Below are 14,845 nucleotides of genomic sequence, written 5' to 3'. Positions count from 1 at the left end.
AATATCCTTTATCATTTAGCTACAATACAGCAGGTCAGCAACTGGAAGCAGTTAATTCCATACATTATCTGGGAGTAGGCATTAGGAGTGATTTAAAATGGAATGACCATATAAAATTAATCGTCGATAAAGCAGATGCCAGACTGAGATTCATCGGAAGAATTCTATGGAAATGCAATCCGAAAACAAAGGAAGTAGGTTACAGTACACTTGTTCGCCCACTGCTTGAATACTGTTCACCGGTGTGGGATCCGTACCAGATGCGTTTGATAGAGGACATAGAGAAGATCCAACGGAGAGCAGCGAGCTTCGTTAGAGGATCATTTAGTAATCGCGAAAGCGTTACGGAGATAACAGATAAACTCCAGTGGAAGACTCTGCAAGAGAGACGCTCAGTAGCTCGGTACGGGCTTTGGATTAAGTTTCGAGAACATTCCTTCATCGAGGAGTCAAGCAGTATATTGCTCCCTCCTACGTATATCTCGCGAAGAGACCATGAGGATAAAATCAGAGAGATTAGAGCCCACACAGACGTATACCGAAAACCTTTCTTTCCACGAACAATACAAGACTGTAATGGAAGGGAGAACCGATGAGGTACTCAAGGTACCCTCCACCACATACCGTCAGGTAGCTTGCGGAGTATGGATGTAGATGTAATGTAGATGTAGACTGATTTCACTCAGAGGAGTGAATGCATAGCTCGTCAACTAAAGCATGAGAGAGTGTTTTCACTTGAGAGAACGAATAAATGGTTCAGCTGACATACTACAGATTGGTTCACCTGAAAAGAAACGATGAATCATTCAGTCAATATGAAAAACTAAAACGGACTTCATCGACTGTCTTCAACCGAAACATAAAAGTACACCTGAATGAGCCGATCTTTTTCCAACAACCGACTGAGCCATCTGTTTGCGTTCAGTTATTCCCATCACTAAGTGATGGACTTCGGCTATAGTCCAGTTAGTTTGAAGCGCAGTACTTCTATGTTGAAGTTGAGTTTTGATGAATATGCGTTTAAGAAGAAGAGTTCAAACCACTGTCTTAATTTTCTCACCAGATCTTATTTGTCTTTTGGTCGAAAACAGAAGAATAAAAGATTAGATTTTAAAGTCCTGTCGACATCAGTCATTAGAGACTAAACACAGACTCGTATTACGAAAGGAGGGGGAAGGGAATCGGCAGTGCGCGTTGCAGGGGAACCATCCTGGCATTTGCCTGGAGCGGTTTAGGAAGATCATGGAAAAACTAAATCTGGAAGACTTGATGGAGATTTGAACTGTCATCTTTCCCAATGCTAGTCTCGTTCGTTAACCCCTGACCACCTCGCTCGGTCTTTTCAGTCAAAGCTTGTTGTGAGTGAGGGTAGTGCTCGTGCAAATAAATTTCCAATGAGATTGTTATACTTCAGAAGCAATATGGAACCAGGTTGAATGCACTGAGGAGACAGACAAGATAGTGACAGTAAATTTACTTTGTTTGCTGTGACATTATTCTTTACATGTTCCTGAAATCTTTTCACAGTTAAGGATTTTCACACCAATTCAAGATTAAGGAGCAAAAAAGGTTTTTTATCAGACCGTATCCCATACCACTGTTTCATAGAGAGTGAGATTCAGAAAATGTTACTGAAATATGTGATCGAGCCTGCTGCCAGCTCATATAACAACCCATTTTGATGGTTCTTAAGAAAGTAGATCGTAGTAGGTTGGCGTTGAATTCTAAGTAAATGAAAAAGAAACAGATAGATCATCGAGTTAAATGAGCTTTTTCGAAGATTTCGCGGTGTTAGAGTCCTGTTTCTCATTGATTTAGACAAGGTATCGGCAAACAGAGTTGCACCCCTCATGTCGAAAACTAGGAAGCATTTGTTTGTTATGGCTTTTGTTATCTATTTCGCAAGTAGCCCTTTGGATCGAGAGTTCCATTTTAATAGTCTTCTTCCAGCGGATTTGAGAATGTGTTGACAATGTGTTGATTGCCAAGCAGAGCTGAATAAAACACGCTGAGGTTTTAGACAGATTGTTGAGTGTCTTCAGAGAGTATGGTGTCACTGTGAACCTCGAATAGTCAGAGTTTCGTAGAAGTCAGGCGAAATTTCTTGGACACATTGTGACTGCATCGAAGATTCCATCTAATCCAGATCAAATTGAGGCGATTCACTATTCTCCTGCTCCAGAAACGAGAAAACAGATTCGTGTATTCTTGGATTTAATTAACTTTCATAAAGTATTTATGAATAATAACATTTTGGCTACACCATGACTGTATGCTCTGATGGCTAAAACGCTTCTTCGGATTGCACAGGCAGTGTTTGAGGATGTGAAATAGATTCTTCTGAAGCCTCCTCACCTGTCACATTCTGTTTTGAATATAGATTTTTGTCTAAGATCAAACAGTTCTAAGATCAATCTTGATGCTGAGCTCTTCCAATAATATGCATTACATGGAGTTATGAAGTGCAATACTGTTGCTTTTACGAGCCAGCTGCTAATTAAGTGTGAACACAACTATTCAGTCTCTGAGCTTAAAGCCCTGGCTGTTGTGTGGGCATTTGCGAAGTTCAGACGTTATTTATTTGGTCGGGTACCAAGGTCTATACAGTCTAGAAGTTTTGATGAGTGCAAAGTTGACTTCCGTTGTTTAGCCAGGTGGGTGTTTATTTACAAGGGTTCAGCTTCTCGCTGATTTACACTTCTGGTAAAGATAATGTCATTGCTGATGCTCTTTCATGATCTCCTCTAGGGTTGAGTAATAAGACCGAGGATGCACATAAGGAAAACAATTTCAGTGTCAAATGTAGCATCTGATTATTTCCGTGTGTGTTCACTTCAGCGTAATGCACAAAAAATCCAGATAAAGATCCATCATTGAGAGAGGTGCCTATGAAGTTGAGGGAAAAAGATAATGTTACAATTAAATACATTTACTTGGTTATAGATGGTATTTTGTTTTGGACAGAAATGAAAATAATTGACACTGGGTTATTTGTACTCCTAACAAATTAATCAAATTGATTTGGCACATGCATTTGAGTTAGGCACACTTTCGGTGAAGGAAATGTATTCACAAACTGTATGAGACATGTTGGTTTCTGAACATGGACAACTGTATCCATAAAGATTCGGCTTCATGCAGACCTTATTAAAAAGTGAAACTGTCGACAATGCCTTTACTTCCTATCATTCCACCGAGATTCAGAGAGTTTGCTGCCATACATTTTTTTTATTCTCTTCCAAGAAAAAGGCAACGTCAGTCTTTGTTGTTGCTGAGTTGGTTTCCAAATATGTGTCACTCAAGCTATTGAGGAGAGTCAGTCTGTTTTACAAGTATTTCTGAATCGCTTTCTTTATAAAACTGCTCATGCTCAAAAAGTTATCTTAGATAGTGGTCCACAATTCAGATCAGTAGCTTGTAGCTTGCTTTGCGCAGTATAAGAATAAAGTCAATTTACATTTCATTATACCATGGAACATCTACTCCATCTGAGTGTGTCATGAACGAGCTTGGTAAATTATGTAGACTTTATTGCCAGAGGCGTCACAAATCGTGGAATTCATACATACACCCATTTCAAAAAATCATAAATGAATTGTCAAACGATTCTACATCCTCAGCACCTGTATTAGTTCTGAGAAATCGGCTTCCACCGGACGAGATGTGGAAGAATGTACCACTACCCGCTTCTGACAGACAGAGATGTGGTGTTGAAGCAAAATTAGGTTTGGAAAACATCACGAAGGGTTTATGGGGGGCAAGACAAATGACATAGGAAAGAGGGGTCCATGAAGTCATTCAGAGTAGAGGAGACGGTGCTAAAAATGTCATGTCGCATATACGATACAGCAAACGGGCACTCACTTATACATATGTTCTTTCCAGTACACTTAGGACCATATATGGTGAAACATGTATTTCACCCAAGCTCAGTTGCAACCGAGATTCTTAGGCGTAAGAGATCTCACGGAAATCATCACATCTGCAACATCAAGAGATTCACGGAAAAAAGCTGTACAGATCTACATCTTACATTATGTGAGAGTTTTGAATTACAAAATGAGATGGAAGAACAAGAAGATAAATGGAGAAAGTGTTAAAATCACGAAAAATAAAGCAGTATGAACAGAAAATTAAAGATGATGCTCATGAAGAAACTAATCAGTGTAGTATAAGAGTAGAATGACTGAATGATATATCTGGTGTTAAGGGACATAAGTGCAGATATTGTGACGATTAGTACCTTAATATGTACCCACTTCAGTGTTTTAGCTGTTTTTTTCTCTGTGTCTTGGATACTTGTACCAAGTACTTGTAGTACTTATTTACTACCTGATGTTGTCTGCATGGTTGTATCTACACATCTAAGTGGACTGAGAATCTCAATATATGCTACCATATTTTTTATATGTTTGTGATGATGTATTGTATACTTTATTTTTTTAAGTTATTCTACAGATAAAGTTGAAATTGTAAAAGAGATGCCTAAAAATTGAAGTAAAAGTGTTGTAGATAATGTCATAAACAGATACGAGTAATGAAACTTGGTACTTATGTTGAACTGAGCTAGGAGTTGTGGGTTAACGTAGATTTTATGTGGCGCTAATAATCATGTGCAGTGGAGAGAAAGATAACTAATGAGTTCATGGACCCTTGATTGGATACTTGTACCATGAATTTTATTTGTTGTTAATACAAATATAATAGGTCTTATGATCCAATTTGCACTTAAATGACCTTAAAAGTAAAAGTGTTAGTGCACTCCATGGGCATGATGCCAACACTGACCTTGAATACATAACATCATTAAATTGGCACATACTTCGAAATTTAAAAATCAAAGATGGTATTGATGGGAAATCCAAAAACAAGATGCAGGATAAGTCAGAAAATTTTTCAAAAAATCAAAAATATCCAAGACAAGTTGCAGCCCCTCTTGTCTGCCTGCCCTCCCCTCCTCTCTCCACCAATCAGAGCCTGGTACCTAACAGGTCATTAAACTGACACAGCTAATCACATTGTAAGCCCATAGCAGCCATCTTGGCCGTGCTCAAAAGTACTGGCCATGCCAAGTATGAAAACATTTTGAAATTTCCGCGCCATGTATGAAAACATTTTCAAATTTTTGTGCCATGTTCATAAGCATTGATCCAAAACAATTTGTGAAAGGTGTATATTGCTTTATTTCCACATCGAAAAGTACTTTACATGTCAGTAAAATAACACAGCCAATCAGAACATAGTCATCTTGTCAATGATCAAAATTATTGACCATGCTCAAAAGTATGGAGACACTGTAAACCTTTTTTGTGCCATATTCATAAGTATTTATCGTAAAAATTACGTATAACGTCACTTGAGTATGTGGTTAGTTCTGTTTCTGTACCATAGACGATGTAAGATACAAATGTGCCTTAAATTAATTTATTCTCAAGTCTAAATTGTTCTATGACGCTTGTTAAATGTCACAGTGTTCTTTCCAGGTCTAAAACATCTGCAAAAAATCCCCAGCAACACAAAAAATCATTGTTTACATCAAGTATCACAATAATTTTTACACACACACACACACAGACACACGTACACACAAACCCACATCGTCAAGCTGAAGCATGACTGTGGTCTCTCTAATAAAGTGCTGCAATGCTATTACCCTGAACAGCCTTAAACTACTACCTTTGAACAACAAACCATACTAAAAACGATGTGCTTTTTAGACAACAGTAATGTATTACATAACATAAAATACAAATTTTCGTAATACCCAAGAGCAACTTTATAATCCATTAACTGCGAAATATTTGCTTTCAACACAACAAGACCAAGGACGGTGGTGATACAAGACAGAGATGAAACATGGCCTAAGAAAAAGATCAGTATCTCGAAGATACAATTTTTGACACCAAAATAAAATTACAAAATGCCATCACCTTGCACGTTTTGAATTATATATATTAATTTTCTGACACATTACGTTTTTTAATTTCCTGCTAGTGTCATCTTTGAGTTTTAAATTTCCTGCTGCCCACCGTATTGGATTTTTTGATTTCCCACAACTTTCATACTGACCATGTGTTCAACATCGTTGATGATGATTATGATGATGATGATGATGATGATGATGATGTCATTGCCCTGGCATTTAGGCAAACTGCTCTAACACTTTCACCTTTCAAAGTTATTTAAGTTCAAAGTAGATCTGAAGCTCTACACGATTCCTACTATTGTATTTACGTAATATGATACCTCTGCGCCACGCAATCATGGATACTGTTTAGTTTTATTTTGACTATGATGTGAGGTATATTTTATACTGCCATGTGGCTAGGTTATTATTTAAGGTTTCATACACCAAACCTTTTGTTTTATTGTTATGAATTTAAAGTGCTTGATAAATCTGAAACAAAATGGAATAACTAATTGTGTCTATAATAGGAGATCAAACTTTTGCAAGAAGACATACATTAATGAAACTCATGTATACGTGGGAAGCATCTCCAGAAAGTAAGTACCGTTTTGAAGAAGAAAGGAAAAAAACCCCTCATAAACACATTTTTAAACCGAAATTTTACGTTTACAGGAAAGAGCATTTCTTACATTATTTTTCTACAATGTTGCAACTTTTCTTCAGACAGCTATCACAGCCGGAAACCAACTTTCAGTTCCTCTAAGACAGCCACTGTTGAACACCATTTCTTTGCCTCGTGATCTCTGTCAAAGTGCCTTCTTTTAAAATTACGCTTCAAGTTCAGGAACATGTGATAGTCATAAGGTGTGAGATCGGGCTGTGCGGCAGGCAAACGAACTGCTGCCAAACGAATTAACGAATTGTTGGATAAAGGTTTGGGTGACACTAGCAGAACGAGGACGTGCGTTGTCATGAAGCAACAAAATGCCCTGACTGAGCGCTCCACGCCTTTTGTTTTGCATTGTGCACCGAAGTTTTCTCAGTGTTTCACAATAACGTACTGCACTGACTGTTTCACGTCTGGGTAGGAACTCAACAAGCAGACTGCCATATCTGTCCAAGAAAACAGTGCATACTTTTTTTTTATGCTGACGAAGTTATTTTGAATTTTTAGACTGGGGGAAGGGGAGTGAGTGCCTCCATTTCAGTGTCTGTTGTTTCGATTCTGGATTGAAATGATAAACCGAAGTTTCATCACCAGTCACAGTTCTGTTTAAGAATTCGTCACCCTCATCACTGTATCAGGTAAGAAACCTCAAATCACTGCCAAGTCCCTTAGTTTTGTGGGGTTCGTAAGCATTTTCAGAAACCAACAGCAACACAATTTATGAAAATTTAAGCGATTTGTGTCAATCTCAAGCAAAACAGTTTTTTAAATTTTTGGAAACTCATCACAACCGTCTGTTTATACGAATTTTCTCATTCACTTTCTCAATCCAAAAATCACTGTCAGTAGAAGGCCACCCATTCCGTGCTTCGTCATGAACGTCATATCACCCATCACTGAGCTGTCTCACCTACTTTCTCACCATTCCATCCCCTCATCAGTCTCTTCAAGTGGACGATGTATTTCAGCTGGCCTAACATTCTTTGCATTCAAAAGCCATATTACAGAATGCGCTTCACAATTGGCGGAATCAGTGATTGGCTTAAACATTTTGGACGATCAATAACAAATGTAAACATAACACAATCCAGTTATAATGGCGTCAGTGGAAATATAATGAACCAGAGAGGTGAATGCGAATGCGTGTAACTTCGACACTAGTGCTACAGAGGCAGCAGAACGAAATGGCACTAACTTTCTGTAAACGTCTTGTATGTTTTGACGTGTCATGCGCGGCCAGTAGATTAAATTTTCTTGTAAATTTCCATGTAACAATCCATTGGGTGGACGGCATGATCAAGGCTGAGACTCACTGCACGAAGCATTGGCTGGAGTCACAAATGACCGACTTTCATCGAGTGCACAGAGAACATTGATGTTGCCGAGCAGAATGACACCCACCCCATACTAGTGATGGAAGCATTCTACTATCAGGATGAGGTGCTAGCTGTATGATTGGCGCAAACTGAGGAGGTGAGGTCTTGGATCCCTCCAATAGACTCAGTAAGTTTGCTGTACCTGGAGCATATTACGAAATGTCCATCAAAAATCGGTATGGGTAATCAGTACTGTGCATCAACCATTAACATCCGAAAGGTTCCACGTTCCACTCTGTACCACAGCGGCCAAATGAAATATTTTATTATGCATTTCACATTAATTTTAGGGAAAACTCATGTGTGATTTGTAAACATAACTTGACATTAACAGAATAAATATGAAATAATTATAAAAAATTAATCAAATCTTATTTATATGTACTACTTATCACAAACTTCCAACAATAAAAGAAACAAAGTAATTTGATGTATCTTGTAATAAATGTCTTCTAATAAAGTTATATGTCCCGTTATTAATTTTATCGTGTTTCCAGATGAATTTGGAAAAAAGTATTTCGTTCAAAAGAAGTGTTTTCATTTGCTGCCTTTACCTTGCGCCGCTACATGCTGTCAGATCGTTGTATTGTGCACACTTTTGGACGCTGACTGTGGCACATAAATTTTCTGAGAGCGTAAACATATAACTGAATGAATTACTTTCTGCAGTTGCAAACCATTGCCAATAAATACTACTTCTTTGTATGAAAGTAGGTTACAAATGGGGAAGGCAATTCGCTGCATTTCGGAAAATTGCTGCCCTCCGAGTCCGATTTGAAATGATCTGACAGATCAACGAAATATGCTGTGGAATACATGATAGCAAGGGGCTTTCCAAATACCATATTAGTAGGGAAATCTGAACTTCTGTTCTGATTTTAATGGCTCAAGAAACTATTGATTTAGGTATTTTTTTCAAATCTAAAACCAATGTTTATACACGATGGTCCATTGACCCTGACCGGGCCAAATATCTGACGAAATAAGTGTCAAACGAAAAAACCGCAAAGAACAGAACTTGTCTAGCTTGAAGGGGGAAACCAGATGGCGCTATGGTTGCCCTGCTACATGGCGCTACCTTAGGTCAAACGGATATCAACTGCGTTTTTTTTAAATAGGAACCACCATTTTTATTATATATTCGTGTAGTACGTAATGAAATATGAATGTTTTAGTTGGACCGCTTTTTTCGCTTTGTGATAGATAGCGCTGTAATAGTCACAAACATATGGCTCACAATTTTAGACGAACAATTGGTAACAGGTAGGTTTTTTAATTAAAATACAGAACATAGGTACATTTGAACATTTTATTTCGGTTGTTCCAATGTGATACATGTACCTCTGTGAACTTATCATATCTGAGAACGCATGCTGTTACAGCGTGATTACCTGTAAATACCACATTAATGCAATAAATGCTCAAAATGATGTCCGTCAATCTCATTGTATTTGGCAATATCTGTAACAACATTCCTCTCAACAGCGAGTAGTTCGCCTTCCGTAATGATCGCACATGCATTGACAATGCGCTGACGCATATTGTCAGGCGTTCCCGGTGGATCACGATAGCAAATATTCTTCAACTTTCCCCACAGAAAGAAATGCGGAGGCGTCAGATCCGGTGAACTTGCGGGTCATGGTACGGTGCTTCGACGACCAATCCACCTGTCATGAAATATGCTATTTAATACCGCTTCAACCGCACGCGAACTATGTGTCGGACATCCATCATGTTGGAAGTACATCGCCGTCTGACATGCAGTGAAACATCTTGTAGTAGCATCGGTAGAACATTACGTAGGAAATCGGCATACATTGCACCATTTAGATTGCCATCGATAAAATGCGGGCCAATTACCCTTCCTCCCATAATGCCGCACCATACATTAACCCGCCAAGGTCGCTGATGTTCCACTTGTCACACCCATCGTGGATTTTCCGTTGCCCAGTTGTGCATATTATGCCGGTTTCCGTTACCGCTGTTGGTGAATGACGCTTCGTCGCTAAATAGAACACGTGCAAAAAATCTGTCATCGTCCCGTCATTTTTCCTGTGCCCAGTGGCACAACTGTACGCGACGTTCAAAGTCGTCGTCATGCAAATCCTGGTGCATAGAAATATGGTACGGGTGCAATCGATGTTGATGTAGCATTCTCAAAACCGACGTTGTAGAGATTCGCGATTCTCGCGCAGTTTGTCTGCTACTGATGTGCGGATTAGCCGCGACAGTAGTTGAAACACCTACTAAGCATCATCATTTGTTGCAGGTCGTGGTTGACGTTTCACAAGTGGCTGAGTACTTCCTGTTTCCTTAAATAACGTAACTATCCGGCGAACGGCCCGGACACTTGGATGATGTCGTCCATGATACCGAGCAGCATACATAGCACACGCCCGTTGGGCATTTTGGTCACAATAGCCATACAGCTACGGTCGCAGGCTCGAATCCTGCCTCGGGCATGGATGTGTGTGATGTCCTTAGGTTAGTTAGGTTTAAGTAGTTCCAAGTTCTATGGGACTGATGACCTCAGATGTTAAGCCCCTTAGTGCTCAGAGCCATTTGAACCACAGCCATACATCAACACGATATCGACCTTTTCCGCAATTGGTAAACGGTCCATTTTAACACGGGTAATGTATCACGAAGCAAATACCGTCCGCACTGGCGGAATGTTACGTGGTACCGCGTACTTATACGTTTGTGACTATTACAGCGCCATCTATCACAAAGTGAAAAAAGTGGTCCAACTAAAACATTCAAATTTCTTTACGTACTACACGAATATGTAATAAAAATGGGGGTTCCTATTATAAAAAAAAACGCAGTTGATCTCCGTTTGACCTTTGTCAGCGCCATCTAGCGGGCCAACCATACCGCCATATGGTTTCCCCCTTCAAGCTAGGCGAGTTTCGTTCTTAGTAGTTTTTTCCTTTGATGCATATTTCGAGAGATATTTGGCCCGGTCACTATCAATGGACCAACCTGTATGTCTGAGAAAAATCCTTAATTGCACTGCTTGAAGCTAAAAGCCGAAAGCAAACACACTGTTCAATTTTCTGACGGTTTCTTGATCAATCATTACGGAATTATTTAATGTTTGAACAGTTAGCTATGCAAAATTCATTTCAGTTGCCCTTAGACTGTGTATTCATGAGTGTCTGTGACGATATCGTTAAACATTCGTGGTGGGATTGCGTTTACAATTCGTTTTCCTGGACATAAAGGTTTCGTATATTAGTGCGTAGCTTAGTAGTTCAGGGTTTTATTTGATTGCCTAAGGTATTAGGCATGAACCATGGACCTTGTGGTTGGTGGGGAGGCTTGCGTCCCTCAACGATACAGATAGCCGTACCGTAGGTGCAACCTCAACGGAGGGGTATCTACATGTGGTTCCTGAAGATGAGCAGCAGCCTTTTCAGAAGTTGCAGGGGCAACAGTCTGAATGATTGACTGATCTGGCCTTGTAACACTAACCAAAATGGCCTTGCCGTTCTGGTACTGCGAACGGCTGAAAGCAAGGGGAAACTACAGCCATAATTTTTCCCGAGGGCATGCAGCTTTACTGTATGATTAAATGACGATGGCATCCTCTTGGGTAAAATATTCTGGATGTAAAATAGTCCCCCCTCGGATCTCCGGGGGGGGGGGGGGGGGGGGAGGGGGGGCGTCTACTGAAGAGGGTGTCGCTCTACGGATCGGAGCGTGGAATGTCAGATCCCTTAATCTGGCAGGTAGGTTAGAAAATTTAAAAAGGGAAATGGATAGGTTGAAGTTAGATATAGTGGGAATTAGTGAAGTTCGGTGGCAGGAGGAACAAGACCTTTGGTCAGGTGAATACAGGGTCATAAATACAAAATCCAATAGGGGTAATGCAGGAGTAGGTTTAAGAATGAATAAAAAAATAGGAGTACGGGTAAGCTACTACAAACAGCATAGTGAAGGCATTATTGTGGCCAAGATGGACACGAAGCCCACGCCTACTACAGTAGTACAAGTTTATATGCCAACTAGCTCTGCAGGTGACGAAGATTATTGTGGCCAAGATGGACACGAAGCCCACGCCTACTACGGTAGTACAAGTTTATATGCCAACTAGCTCTGCAGATGACGAAGAAATTGAAGAAATGTATGATGAGATAAAAGAAATTATTCAGGTAGTGAAGGCAGACGAAAATTTAATAGTCATGGCTGACTGGAATGCGAGAGTAGGAAAAGGGACAGAAGGAAACGTAGTATGTGAATATGGATTGGGCTATGAAATGAAAGAGGAAGCCGCCTGGTGGAATTTTGCGCAGAGCATAACTTGATCATAGCTAACACTTGGTTCAAGAGTCATGAAACAAGGTTATATACGTGGAAGAACCCTGGAGGTACTAAAAGGTATCAGATAGATTATATAATGGTAAGACAGAGATTTAGGAACCAGGTTTTAAATTGTAAGTCATTTCCAGGGGCAGATGTAGACTCTGACCACAATCTATCTATTGGTTATGAACTGTAGATTAAAATTGAAGAAACTGCAAAAAGGTGGGAATTTAAGGAGATGGGACCTGGATAAACTGAAAGATCCAGAGGTTGTACAGAGTTTCAGGGAGAGCATAAGGGAACAATTGACAGGAATGGAGGAAAGAAATACAGTAGAAGAAGAATGGGTAGCTTTGAGGGATGAAGCAGAGGGTCAAGTAGGTAAAAAGACGAGGGCTAGTAGAAACCTTTGCGCAACAGAAGAAATATTGAATCAAATTGATGAAAGGAGAAAATATAAAAATGCAGTAAACGAAGCAGGCAAAAAGGAATACAAACGTCTCATAAATTATATCTTCAGGAAGTGCAAAATGGCTAAGAAGGGATGGCTAGAGGACAAATGTAAGGATGTAGAGGCTTATCTCACTAGGGGTAAGATAGAATCTGCCTACAGGAAAATTAAAGAGACATTTGGAGAAAGGAGAACCACTTGCATGAATATCAAGTGCATTGATGGAAACCCAGTTCTACGCAAAGAAGGGAAAGCAGAAAGGTGGAAGGATTATATAGAGGGTCTATACAAGGGCGATGTAATTGAGGACAATATTATGGAAATGGAAGAGGATGTAGATGAAGATTAAATGGGAGATATGATACTGCGTGAAGAGTTTGACAGAGCAGTGAAAGACCTAGGTCGAAACAAGGCCCTGGGAGTAGACAACATTCCTATAGAACTACTGACAGCCTTGAGAGAGCCAGCCCTGACAAAACTCTAGCATCTGGTGAGCAAAATGTATGAGACAGGCGAAATACCCTCAGACTTCGAGAAGAATATAATAATTCCAATTCCAATGAAAGCAGGTGTTGAGAGATGAGAAAATTACCGAACTATCAGTTTAACAAGTCACGGCTGCAAAATACTAACGCGAATTCTTTACAGAAGAATGGAAAAACTGGTAGAAGCCGACCTCGGGGAAGATCAGTTTGGATTCCGTAGAAATAATGGAACACGTGAGGCAATACTGGCTCTACGATTTATCTTAGAAAATAGATTAAGGAAAGGTAAACCTACGTTTATAGCATTTGTAGACTTAGAGAAAGCTTCTGACAAAGTTGACTGGAATACTCTCTTTCAAATTCTGAAGGTGGCAGGGGTAAAATACAGGGAGCGAAAGGCTATTTACAATTTGTACAGAAACCAGATTACAGTTATAAGAGTCGAGGGACGTGAAAGGGAAGCAGTGGTTGGGAAGGGAGTGAGACATGGTTGTAGCCTCTCCCCAATGTTATTCGATCTGTATATTGAGCAAGCAGTAAATGAAACAAAAGAAAAATTCGGAGTAGGTATTAAAATCCATGGAGAAGAAGTAAAAACTTTGAGGTTCGCCGAGACAGCAAAGGACTTGGAAGAGCAGTTGAACGGAATGGACAGTGTCTTGAAAAGAGGATATAAGATGAACTCCAACAAAAGCAAAACGAGGATAATGGAATGTAATGGAATTAAGTCGGGTGATGCTGAGGGAATTAGATTAGGAAATGAGACACTTAAAGTAGTAAGAGAGTTTTGCTATCTGTGGAGGAAAATAACTGATGATGGTTGAAGTAGAGAAGTTATAAAATGTAGACTGCCAATGGCAAGGAAAGCGTTTCTGAAGAAGAGAAATTTGTTAACATCGAGTATAGATTTAACTGTCAGGAAGTCGTTTCTGAAAGTATTTGTATGGAGTGTAGCCATGTGTGGAAGTGAAACATTGACGATAGATAGTTTGGACAAGAAGAGAATAGAAGCCTTCGAAATGTGGTGCTACAGAAGAATGATGTAGATTAGATAGGTAGATCACATAACTAATGAGAAGGTATTGAATAGAATTGGGGAGAAGAGGAGTTTGTGGCACAACTTGACTACAAGAAGGGATCGGTTGGTAGGACATGTTCTGAGGCATCAAGGGATTGCCAATTTAGTATTGGAGGGCAGCGTGGTGGGTAAAAATCGTAGAGGGAGACCAAGAGATGAATAAACTAATCAGATTCAGAAGGATGTAGGGTGCAGTAGCTACAGCGAGATGAAGAAGCTTGCACAGGATAGAGTAGCATGGAGAGTTGCATCAGACCAGTCTCTGGACTGAAGACCACAACAACAACAACAAGGTATTAGTTCCGATTTCAACACATACACACACACACACACACACACACACACACACACACACACACCTTACAACCTACAATGCTCATTTGTGCAATTCCTGACTGAGTAGATCAGTGTAGCTCAAAGTCCTTCGCTGAACCACAGTGTAGCTTGCCATTTTATAAATACATCTATATCATTTGCAGAGGTGAAAAGATCGATTTGACAGTAAGAATTATACGTCCTACTGAGGATAGAAGACGGGGCATTTAGACCCGCTGTTTGACGATTACACACTC

General features: G+C 39.8%; 1 protein-coding gene across 1 annotated transcript in view; it reads right to left on the bottom strand.

Moving 5' to 3' along the window:
* LOC124805634 (beta-1,4-glucuronyltransferase 1) overlaps positions 1-14,845 on the bottom strand; it is a 118,582-nt gene that overhangs the window by 88,846 nt on the left and 14,891 nt on the right. The gene's annotated exons all lie outside the window — the stretch shown is intronic.

This window comes from Schistocerca piceifrons, chromosome 7 (genome assembly GCF_021461385.2).
Source record: "Schistocerca piceifrons isolate TAMUIC-IGC-003096 chromosome 7, iqSchPice1.1, whole genome shotgun sequence".
In the NCBI taxonomy this organism is placed as follows: domain Eukaryota; kingdom Metazoa; phylum Arthropoda; class Insecta; order Orthoptera; family Acrididae; genus Schistocerca; species Schistocerca piceifrons.
The sequence above is the reverse complement of the archived record's forward strand: the minus strand, read 5'-3'. Positions and strand labels throughout refer to the sequence as shown.